Source organism: Prionailurus bengalensis, chromosome A1 (assembly GCF_016509475.1).
Source record: "Prionailurus bengalensis isolate Pbe53 chromosome A1, Fcat_Pben_1.1_paternal_pri, whole genome shotgun sequence".
In the NCBI taxonomy this organism is placed as follows: Eukaryota; Metazoa; Chordata; class Mammalia; order Carnivora; family Felidae; genus Prionailurus; species Prionailurus bengalensis.
Genome location: NC_057343.1, coordinates 90,373,437 through 90,385,872, shown reverse-complemented (window position 1 = coordinate 90,385,872; position 12,436 = coordinate 90,373,437). Strand labels below are relative to the sequence as shown.

Genomic DNA, 12,436 nt, shown 5'->3' with positions numbered 1-12,436 from the left:
TCATCTAGTTTTTCTTTCCTTCAGTAGGGTGGTTGGTCAACAGCAAATTATTTTGTTGTTACAGGAAGCTGAAATTCAGATATATACAAATTTTTAAATTCTACGTAAAGAATCTGCAGATAACAAACAACTTTCATGTTCCTCTTGTTCTTCCATTGTGTTGTGGCAGCACTGTGACTGCCTGCTTTTGAGGTACATCTGTAGCCCAGAACAGGTACTTGTTCCAGGCCCTTGAGGCGGCAGTGCAGGTAGGGAGAGATATACTGACCAGAGTCACACTAAGGAACCTTCCAGGATATAGGAACTTAGGTCTGGACTCCTTGGGAGTCTTTTTTTTTTTTTTTTTTTTTTTTTTAAACTTTCAAGACTGCATGTGTCTCTAGGAGGTAGGCCTGGTCTGGCCTTTTCACTTCGCATACTTGGGGAAGCCTGTGACTCAGGACATCCACTTCTAAGAATCTGTCCAGACTCCCGGTTGGGGTGATCTCTCCAGTCCTAGACATCATGCTCTGGCGACTAAGTGTATGCTGACTCACCACTGCTACCATCTGCCCCGGGCCTTTCCTCCTCATTCTTCAAGCCCACAATACAGCTGGCATATTAGGTGTTGTTTCTCGATAGATTTCTAGCCAAGGATATATGTGGTTCAGAAGTATTGTTGCTATAGTTCTGGTGATCTGGATTTTCTTCTGAGTCTTTGGCTCTTTTGAAAATATCACTGGGAACTTACATGTATTCAGTTGCACCTTTAAGGATATCAGCTTTGCTGTGCTTCCTGCTCTGGGGAAGAAATAGCACAAGTGCCTTCAGTTTGGCAAAACCAAAGTTCAGATTTTTTTATCCACTCATACTCTTTGGTGTTGGCCACGTGCTCCTGCTCCAGCACCAGTTGGAGGTAACCACTTGAACTGGCAGATGGTGGCCAGCTAGGGCAGCGGCTCAGACTGCTCCCACAGCATGTCCTCCAGCACCTTTGCCTGCTGGGCACCCAGGAGAGTGGGTGCAGGGGCCGTGGAGGGCGGGGGGTCCTCCTTGGTAGTTTTTAAATGATCTATAAATCAGGTGCCTTTAGCTGTAGGGTCACACATTAGCCTTTTCTAGTTTGTGACATTTTCTGACATTTTGAAGGCTTCCGTTGAGTTTGAGTCTAGTTTGAGTAAGCTTTCTTCATGTTTTTCCATGAAGAGTGGTAGACCATGTTGCTCAAATTCTGGATCAGGTTCTTCTGATTTTCTTTTTTACAAATTTTTTAAAATTAACATCCAAGTTAGCGTATAGTGCAACAATGATTTCCAGAGTAGATTCCTTAATGCCCCATACCCATTTAGCCCACATCCCCCCCCACAACCCCTCTAGTAACCGTCTGTTCTCCATATTTAAGAGTCTTTTATGTTTTCTCCCCCTCCCTGTTTTTATATTACTTTTGCTTCCCTTCCCTTGTGTTCATCTGTTTTGTATCTTAAATTCCTCATGAGTGAAGTCCTATGATATTTGTCTTTCTCTGACTAATTTCATTTAGCATAGTACCCTATAGTTCCATCCACGTAGTTGCAAATGGCAAGATTTCATTCTTTTTGATTGCCGAGTAATACTCCATTTGTGTGTGTGTGTGTGTGTGTGTGTGTGTGTGTGTGTGTACATACATACCTACACACACAGACACATACATCTTCTTTATCCATTCATCCATCGATGAACATTTGGGCTCTTTCCATACTTTGGCTATTGTTGATCATGCTGCTAGAAACATTGGGTGCATATGTCCCTTTGAAACAGCACACCTGTATCCCTTGGATAAATACCTAGTAGTGCAATTGCTGGATTGTAGGGTAGTTCTATTTTTAATTTTTTGAGGAACCTTCATATTGTTTTCCAGAGTGGCTGCACCAGTTTGCATTCCCACCAGCAGTACAAAAGAGATCCTCTTTCTCCACATCCTCGCTAACATCTGTTGTTGCCTGAGTTGTTAATGTGAGCCATTCTGACAGGTGTGAGGTGGGATCTCACTGTGGTTTTGATTTGTATTTCCCTAATGATGAGTGATGTTGAACATTTTTTCATGTGTCAGTTGGCCATCTGGATGTCTTCTTTGGAGAAGTGTCTGTTCATGTCTTTTGCCAATTTCTTCACTGGATTATTTGTTTTTTGGGTGTTGAGTGTGATAAGTTCTTTATAGATTTTGGATACTAACCCTTTATCTGATATGTCATTTGCAAATATCTTCTCCCATTCTGTTGGTTGCCTTTCCATTTTGCTGATTGTTTCCTTTGCTGTGCAGAAGCCTTTTATTTTGATGTGGTCCCAATAGTTCATTTTTGCTTCTGTTTCCCTTGCCTCCGGAGACGTGTTGAGTAAGAAATTGCTGCAGCAAAGATCAAAGAGATTTTTGCCTGCTTTCTCCTCGAGGATTTTGATGGCTTCCTGTCTTACATTGAGGTCTTTCATCCATTTTGAGTTTATTTTTGTGTATGGGGAAGAAAGTGGTCCAGGTTCATTTTTCTCCATGTCACTGGCCAGCTTTCCCACCACCACTTACTGAAGAGACTGTCTATCCATTGGATATTCTTTCCTGCTTTGTCAAAGATTAGTTGGCCATATGTTTGTGAGTCTATTTTTGGGTTCTGTATTCTGTTCCATTGGTCTGAGTGCCTGTTTTTGTGCCAGTATGATTTTTTCTTTAATGTTTATTTTTGAGAGAGAGAGAGAGAGAGAGAGAGAGAGAGAGAAAGCATGCATGAGTGAGGGTGGGGGGCAGAGAGAGAGGGAACAGAGGATCCAAAGCAGGCTCTGCACTGACAGCAGAGAGAGCCTGGCATGGGGCTCGAACTCATGAACTGTTAGATCATGACCTGAGCTGAAGTTGGACGCTTTATTGACAAAGCCACCTAGGCGTCCCAAGTTCTTCTGAATTTTTTAAAGATAGTACTACATTTAGCTCTTTTTGGTAATTGTGGTAAGTGTAACTCCAGAGTGAAGTAGCTTTCAGAATGTTAACAGCTTGTGCAGCTGTCCACCCTCTCGGTGACCCTGATGTCTACTCTAGGGAAGTCTAGAGTGGGGACAGGTAAACAAGAGAGGGGGGAAACTCAAGTGGAGGCAGGACATGCACAATACTAGTTTTGAGGCCATCACTAACTTACTGGAAATCACTTACATGTTATTCATTTACTCTGAGACTTCTGATGTGGAAGGTGATGAGACATAAGGTTTCAGGAATCTTACAGGCTATAGAAGACTCCCACAAGAAGATAATTATAAAACCATGATAAATACAGGACAGAAAGCTTGACCTATTATATTATCTTTTCTTTAAGACGGTCTTAGCCAGCTTGGCAGGATCAGGGAAAACATCCTAGAATAGCTGACTACTGAGTTAATGATATTAGCCAGGAGAAAGTGGAGTTAAGGACATCACAGGAAAAGGGGACATGGAGAATATAAAGTATACGGTGGAAGTCTCCCTTTCATCCCCCTTTTCCCGTTATACCTCCCAGCATGCACACACGTATGCATTCATACACAGGGTTATTAGTTTCTTTTATACACCTCTGGAGTCCTTCCATACATATGTAAATACAAATATAGTTTCTTATTCCACACTGTATTTAAAAAAAATTTTTTTTAATGTGTATTCATTAAATATCTCTCAGAGAGAGATAGAACATGAGCAGGGGAGGGGCATAGAGAGAGGGAGACACAGAATCTGAAGCAGGCTCCAGGCTCTGAGCTGTCAGCACAGAGCCCAACGCAGAGTTCGAACCTACAAACTGTTTAACTGACTGAGCCACCCAGGCACCCCTCTAGAACCTACAAACTGTAAGATCATGACCTGAACTGAAGTCAGGACACTTAACCAACCGAGCCACCCAGGTGCCCCTACACCTTATTTTTAATTCAAAAGATAGTATATTATGTACAAATTTCTGCACTTTGCTTTTTTTCCCATGTAACATTGTACTGTGGAGAGATTCTAAATAATAGATAGTTCTCTTATCACTGTAATTTTTCCTCCCTCCTTCCCTCTCCCTCCTTCCCTCCTTCCCTCTCCCTCCTTCCCTCCTTCCCTCTCCCTCCTTCCCTCTCCCTCCTTCCCTCTCCCTCCTTCCCTCTCCCTTCCCATTTTCGAGAGAGAGAAAGAAAGAATCTCAAATAGGTTCCATGTGTGTAGCCCGATGAAGTGCTCAAGGCACCCCTGTAACTTATTTAAGTAGTACTATATTGATGTTCAGTCTATGACAAACCACTGCTACAGTGAATAACCTTGTAGATTGTTTTGCATCCTTTCTAATGTATATGTAGGTCAAAAGGGTGTATGTGTTTATAATTTTGACAGATGATAGTTGGCAACTTTTTTCAATAATGAAATTCAGAATCAACTTATCTGGTCCTGGCATTTTTATCATGATCATGTTGTTTTATAAATTAGGGTGATTTGTAGGATACTTTTTTTTTTTTTTTTAATGTTTGCTTATTTTTGAGAAAGAAAGAGAGCACAAGCAGGGAGGGGCAGAAAGAGAGGGAGACACAGAATCCGAAGCAGGCTCCAGGCTCTGAGCTATCAGTGCAGTGCCCAATGTAGGTCTCAAACTCACAAACTGTAATATGACCTGAAGTCAGATGCTTAATCAACTTAGCCACCCAGGCTTCCCTATAGGATGTCTTTCCATTTGTTTTTTTGTAGAAGTCCTATATACTTCTTGGTAGATTTATTCATAGGTATTTTACCTTCTGGTTCTTCTTATGAATAGAATCTTCTGTTACTTTTTCATCTAATTATTGTATACATGCAAATTGTTTTGCATATGTTATTTTGTGCTTTGTTCTCTGTTATGCTATAAACTTTTTTATGTAACTGTTTTATTGAGATATAATTCACATATCCTATAATTCATTAAAGTGCACAGTCAGTGGGTTTTCGTTTATTCACAGGTGTGCAACCATTATCACATTCACTTTTAAAACATTTTTAGCACCCCAAAAGAAACCCTATACTCATTAGCAGTCACTTCCCATTTCCTTCTGGTCCCCTAGCCCTAGGTAGCCAGTAGTTTATTTTCTACATCTATAGATTTGCCTGTTCCAAACATTTTCTTGTGGTCTTTGTGACTGCCTTCTTAATACTTAGGATAATGTTTTCAAGATTCATCCATGTTGTAGCATGTGTTAGTACTTCATTCCTTTTAGTGGCTGAATAATGTTCCATGTGTGGATATCACACATGGAATTCTATTGTATTTATTTATCTGTGTAAAAACACACTCCTGTGTGTCTTGTCTACTCAGTACTCTACTACAATACTACTTTACTTCAACACTGGATGTGCCGGTTTTCTACACTTAAAGCAATTCTGTGACACCACCTCAGCTGGGTGTCCTATAATTGAACTCAATTCTGACACTAGTGTCGGGTACCACAAGTTAAGGGTTCAGTCCCATGGAACTGCTCCCCTCAACTTCAGACACTAGTCACAAGTCCAGGTTATCTTGTGCTTTCAGTTGAGGAGCTACAAATCCAGAGGTTCCCAGGATCATCCTCTCCTTGGGTTTAATTAATTTGCTATTATCAGCTCACAGAACCAGGAGAAGAGTTTACTTACTAGATTACTGGCTTATTATAAAACCTCAGGAACAGCCAGTGGAAGAGATCCCATAGAGCAAGGTGTAGGGAACAGGTAAGAAACTTCCATGCTCTTTCCAGACCCCTCACCTTCCCCATACCTCCCTGTGTTCCCTACTCTTGAAAGCTCAGAACTCCATAGTTAACAGATTCCCTCAGAGGCTTCATTAGGCACGGTTGATTAAATCTGGTGATTGATACAACTTCTCCCCCCTCTCTTCTCCCTGGTGGTTGGGGGTGGGGGCTGGTGGGGACTGAAAATTTCAATTCTCTAATCCTGCTTGGTGTCCCTGGCAACAAGTCCCCATTTATGGGGGCATTAAAAAAGTCACCTCATTTAAGGTTAAACTCTGGTGTCCTTGAAAGGAGCACCTGTAATAAAAGACACCTTTACTGTTTTAATCACTTCAGAAATTCCAAGGATTTTAGGAGCTCCATTCTGGAAACAGAGATGAAGATCAAACGTATATTTTTTGTTATAAATCAAAGCATCACAGATTGTTTCTACTTTTTGGCTCTAAGAATAATACTGCTGTGAACATTTGTGTACAAGTTTCTTTGTGGGCATTTTCATTTCTGTCAGGTAGGTACTTAGGAGTGGAATTACTAGATCATATGGTAAATGTTTAACTTTTTGAGTAACTGCCAGACTGTTCTGAAAGTTTCTGCATCATTCTACATTCTAAACCACCTTGTACAAGGGTTACAATTTCTCCACTCCTTGGCAACAATTGTTACATATGTCTTTTGGATTTAGCCATCGTAGTGGGCATGAAAGAAGCATTGTGGCTTTGATTAGGGTTTCCTTGATGGTTCATGAAATCGAGCATCTTTGCGTGTATTTATTGACCATTTACTTATCTTCCTTGGAGATGATACAAGCTTTTGATAGAAAAAGTATGTAATGAGTGGATGGGGGAAATGTACAATGATGGTCTATTTCACTTTCATCGTAGGCAATCAAGTTTAAAAGCAAAACATGCAGTTAAAACTAAGATTTGTAACCTTTAATGTTTTTAGAATCTCTGTTAATCTTAGATCAGTTTTAGAAAATCTTTTATAGCAAACAAAAGTTCTATGGTTCCATCATTTTTTAATTTTTTTTTTTTTTTTTTTTTTAATCACATTAAGGAATCATGTATAGTTTAATTTTGTTTCCTGGTTTTTTTTTTTTTTTTTATATTAACACGAATGTGATATAATGGTAGTTACACCAGGTGATGGGATTTGGTATTTTTAAACAGTGTTGAATTATATAATAAGCATGTTCATTTAAAAATAAATTTATTAGGGGCGCCTGGGTGGCTCGGTTGAGCGACCAACTTCGGCTCAGGTCATGATCTCACGGTTTGTGAGTTTGAGCCCTGCATCGGGCTCTGTGCTGACAGCTCAGAACCTGGAGCTTGCTTCTGATTCTGTATCTCCCTCTCTCTCTGCCCCTCCCCCACTCATGCTCTGTCTCTCTCTGTCTCAGGAATAAATAAACGTTAAAAAATTTTTTTTAAATAATAATAAAAATAAATTTATTAACAGGGCACCTAGCTGGCTCAGTCATTTGACTCTTGATCTTGAAGTTGTGAGTTCAAGCCCCATGTTGGGTGTGGAGATTACTTAAAAATAAAATCTTTAAAAAATGAAGTTAGAAAAGTGCAAAAGGTGTAACCGGTTCGGATGTTACTGACTGAGCTTCGCAACAAACATTTCCTTTTATTAAGGTCAGTTAACCAGATGGTGGAGCTCCTTAGTGGTAGAGCACAGACTATTGTGAGTCCCCTTACCTGAGTTCAGCCCTTTCTTCATCTGCATCACACCACCTCCACTGTCATTCTGTTTTGAGCCTGATATTCTCACCTTTCTTCTTTTGCCTTTTTTCTAATACTCGCCTCAGTCTTTGCATTCTCAGGTTCTAGGCTTTTTACCTCCAGGCCTAATCTTCTTTTACTTAAACTAGATCTCTTTAATTTGAACAAGCGACATTCTTTCCTTGCATTTAAGACCTGAATTCTTTCCCAGCAAAGTTTGATGAGGGTACCTTTGCAGATGTGTTTTCCTTCACGGATTGAAACTTCCATTTGTTAACTCACATGCCCTGTTAAGGCCGTTTCCTTCCCCATCAACTTTGCTATTTTTAAATTAAGCACTATCAATGGATTTAATCTGCCAAATGTTCTCCTTAGTGCCCTTCATGTAATTTAATCGGGTCTCTCTTCTTCTTCTTAATCCAATTTGCCATTCTCACAGCACAGTCCTCTTCCTTTTGTGAAGTTTACCTTACCGTGACCCCGAAATCCTGGTCTTTAACTTCATCAGGAGTTGTGAGTGGGGAAAATTTCAAATGGCCACCGTTTCCAGTTACAGTGGATTCTTGTTATTCACAGTAGTTATGTTCTATATATGGTCACCTTGAGCATGGAATTAGCAAGTACTGAAGCATTGCTCCGAAAGGAGATACATGGTTAGGTTCCTGTGAACCACTAGTCACAACACTTTTCATCAACTAGTCAATACATAAGCTTGTTTTATGTGTGTTTATGTTTAAAGACACCTTATTTAATGTATATTGTCAGCTCATTAACCTTGAACTCTTGGACACTAACGAATGCCTGAGGGAAACTTAGCTCAATCACTAGACACCTCACAGCCTTGCAGCTGGCATTTCAGCCCCATGCTTTGGGGCCATTTAAAACCTCAAATTCACCCACAAAAAGCACAAATACGCAAAAAACAAATGTGCAAAAACAAATATAGCACTAAATTATGAAGAAGACACTTGTTCACATTGTGAAAAGTGGAGCAAGAAGCCAGAGTGTTACCTTGTTGGACCTCATCTGGGAACTGTTCTGGGTGACTACAGTTTTTTGCTTCTCTGTGCATGTTTGTGAATGAGTGTAACAGAAATACAAGAATTGCATTTGGAGTTACAAGTAAACTGGAGGGGATAGGGGAATTCACAGATACAGAATCTGGGAATAATGGAGATAAATATAATTCCCTTTTCTTCTAAAATGTCAGTTTTAAAGATTCAAGTCAAGATGTTTTCTTCCTTGCTTTCTCTAAATCTGCAAATGTAGAGGTAGCAATTTTGATTTCTTCATAGGGATGTTAATTATACCTGGTCCCTAGAGTTTGCTAATCGCCCCTCTGATTTGAGGGAACACTAGTTAGATTCCCCCTGTCTCTTAGTATTTAACAAATAAAGGATTCTGGATATGTTAGAATGAAATTACTTCTCAAAACACAGCTCTTAATTTAGGTCAGGATAATCTCAGCATTTCTCAAGTCACAAAGCTGCTTAAAATTGAATGCACATTTTTGGATGCAGAGGAATATGTACGATTTTATGGAGAAGTAAATAGATATCCTCAGAATTTCAAAAGGTGACTCTCTTTTATTTTCAAAAATTAGGAACCTTAATTTCTTAGGTTACATAGTTCTACCAGTAGAGTTTTAATCTAATTGAGGAATTGTGATGGGGCAAAGGATATTCACATTTAAAATTTTTAGTAGCTATTTCAGGATTGGTTTCAAAATATAGTTGTGTTTTTCCCCATAATTAATGAAGGTGTCTCAACCCTCTTAGCCTTGTGAATATTGGATACTAATCTTATTTTGTTATTTGCATAAGTAGAAGTGAATACTTTGTTTAAATTTGCATATGTTTTATTGAAATAAACATTTTTTTATAACTAACCCTTTTTTCTTGAGGACTTTATATTTACTGTTCTGTCCCCACACCAACTTACTAGTCACTGAAAGTTGACCGAATAAATGAATGTTATCTCTCTCTCTCTTTGTTTTTTTTTTTTTTTTTTTAAGAGAGAGAGCGGGCACTCATGCAGGGAGTGGCTGAGGGAGAGGGATAGAATCTGAAGCAGGCTCCATGTCCAGCGTGGAGCCCTATGCAGATCTGTGCATGGAGCCTTATGTGGGGCTCAGTCTCACAACCACGAGATCATGACCTGAGCCGAAATCAAGAGTTAGATGCTTACCTGACTGGGCCACCTGGGTGTCCCTGAATATTATCTCTTTGGCTGCTGTACTTGTTGGCATCTCCACATTAGAGAGGTTTTAAATTTTAATGTACTCAAACCTGACAGTTTTTGGAATCTTGGGTTTGAGTTATTTTTAGAAATAATCTCTTCCATTACTTTTCTGGTTTTTTGGCATTTAGAAATTTATTTGTGTTACTTATCTGTGTATGGTAGAGATCTGATTCCTCCTTTCCCTCTCCCTTAAATCTTGTATGATTGATTTATTTAATACACGACTCCTTATACTTGATTAAAATTTTTTTTTAATGTTCATTTTTGAGAGAGAGACAGGAGTGGGGGCGGAGAGACAGGAATAGAGAGAGAATCCCAAGCAGGCCCTGCACTGTCAGTGCAGAGTCTGAACCCACAAACCATGAGATCATGACCTGAGCCAAAATGAAGAGTTGGATGCTTAACCAACTGAGCCACCCAGCCCCTCATCCTTTCTTCTTGGTTTTCTTTCTGCCTATTTTCTTGAGAATTAATTTTGTATCCTTCCTATTAAGTTGAGGTATAAAAATGTATTTCTCAAACCCTTCTACCTTTTTTTGTTGAGTGTTATCTTGAGGCTGAAACATATGTTAAGACATGGACCCAATAAGTAGTTTGTGATATTTTAAGTGCTTTATTTATTTATATTAACTATTAGCTGTGTGCTTTAGTTTTATGAACTGAAAAGTAAATAAATTTGTTTTACAAATAGGAAATGATGTGGTTTCTACTGTAATTATTACACAGTAAGGAAAATACTTTCTTAGACCAAGATAGATTTTATTGCATAGCTGTATTGATTTAAGTTGACATGTAATAATCAGCATATATGCAAAGTGAATAATGTGGTATATTTGGACATCTATACATCCTTGAAACCATCACCACATTCAAGGGACATATCTATCATTCCCCTAAATTTGTAATTCCTTTCTCTACCTCCTTCATTTCTCTGTCCCTTCCCCCAATCCCAGGTAATCACTGTTCTGTTTTCTTTAACCATAGGATTGGTTTACATTTTGTAGAATTTTTATTTAAAAGAAGTAATACAGTATGTACTTTTTGTTGTTGTTTAGTTTTGCTACTTATTTTGATATTCATCCATGCAGTTGGTTTTTAATAGTTCATACTTTTTATTACGGAGTAGTATCCTATTATTTGTATATGCCAGCATTTATTTATCCATTTCTTTGTTGATGAAAATATTTGATAATTTCTACAAATAAAGCTTTAGGTACACTTCTTTATAGAGGATATAACTTTCATTTTTCTTGGGCAAATACCTAAGAATGAAATTGATCATAAGGTAGGTAAGGTTTAACTTTTTAAAAACCTCAAACTATTTTGCAAAGAGGTTGTCTCATTTTACATTCTTACTAGATATCTTTGATCCATATCCTCACCAACACTTGTCAAGTCTTTTTAATTTTAGCCACTCTTTTGGGTTTGTAGTGGTATCTCATTGCAGTTTTAATTTTCATTTCCCTAATGATGCTGATGTTGAGCATTTTTTCATATGATTATTTACCAGCTGTATGTCTTCTTTGGTGAAGTGTCTATTTAGATGTTTTTCCTGTTTTGAAAATTGGATTGTTATTACTGAGTTTTGAGAGTTCTATATATAATTTCTAAAATCAGGTAGTTTTAGTCTTCCAGCTTCTTTTTCAAAGTTGTTTTGAATTTTATAAGGCCTTTGAATTTCCATGCAAATTTTAGAATCCATTTGCCATTTTCAGACATGCTGGCATTTTGATTGTGATTGTGTTGACTCTAAACCAATTTGGGGGAGATCTAATATCTTAACAACATTAAATCTTCTGATCTATGAACACTGTATATCTCTCTGCTTCTTTAGGACTTCTTTACTTGCTTTCAGGGTGTTTTGTAGTTTTTAATATATTGGTCCTACACATATTTTTGTCATATTTTCCTCTACTTTGTAATTTGGTACTAATGTAAATGTTATTGTAAATATGCTTCTGATTATGCATTGCTGTATATAAAGATAGAGTAGATATTTTGTATATTGATACTTTATCCTACAACCTTGCTAAACTCATTTATTGGTGGTATTTTTGTAGATTCTTAGGATTTTACATGATGATTGTGCCATTTGCAGATAACCATGACTTTACTTCTTTCGACTTTTTTTCTTATTGCACAGGCTAAAACTTCCAGCATAATTTTGATAGGGAGTGGTGATAGTGGACGTATCTTGCTTTGTTTCTGATCTCGGGAGGAAAGTGCTCATTCCCTTACCACTAACGTTCTTATACATACCCTTCTTCAAGATTTAGGAAGTTCTGTTCTTAGCTTACAAGCAACCTTTTTTTTTAAAATCAGGATTTGATTTGATTAAATGCTGATTTTTAAATGTTGATTTTGTCATATGCTTTTTTACATCTGTGTATATGATTTTCTTTTCTAAAAAAGTTTTTTGAAAAATTATTTTGAATGTTTAACAAACCTTGAATTTCCTAGCGCAAGTCTTACTTGGTCATTATCTTTTTAATCTATTGTTGAATTTGATTTGTTAAAATTTTGTTAAAATTTGCATTTTTGTTCATGAAGGATTTGATTTGTAGTTTTTTTGGTACTAGTTTTATCTGGTTTTGGTATCAGAGTGATGTTGGCCACATAGAATGAGTTCGAAAGGATCTTCTTGCTTTCACGTTTCTGGATCAGTTTGTGTAGAATTGTTATAGTTATTCCTTAAATATTTGGTTGTATTCACCAATGAGCCTTTCTGGTTCAAGAATTTTCTTTGTGGGAAGGTTTTTATCAAATATGTTCGGAGT

At 37.9% G+C, this 12,436-nt stretch overlaps 1 protein-coding gene and 1 pseudogene across 4 annotated transcripts in view; one reads left to right on the top strand and one right to left on the bottom strand.

Moving 5' to 3' along the window:
* The window catches only part of CNOT6 (CCR4-NOT transcription complex subunit 6), a 76,409-nt gene that overhangs the window by 35,399 nt on the left and 28,574 nt on the right, over window positions 1–12,436 (top strand). Inside the window, exon 1 of one of the 4 annotated variants that reach the window (XM_043585209.1) lies at window positions 6,494–6,513. The exons of 2 other annotated variants lie outside the window; for them this stretch is intronic. The gene's annotated coding sequence lies outside the window, so the exon portion shown is untranslated. Of the gene's footprint in view, window positions 1–6,493; window positions 6,514–12,436 lie in introns of those variants that run through there. One more of the 4 variants, XM_043585201.1, reaches the window with a different exon arrangement.
* Window positions 354–1,058, bottom strand: LOC122495996 (annotated as a pseudogene).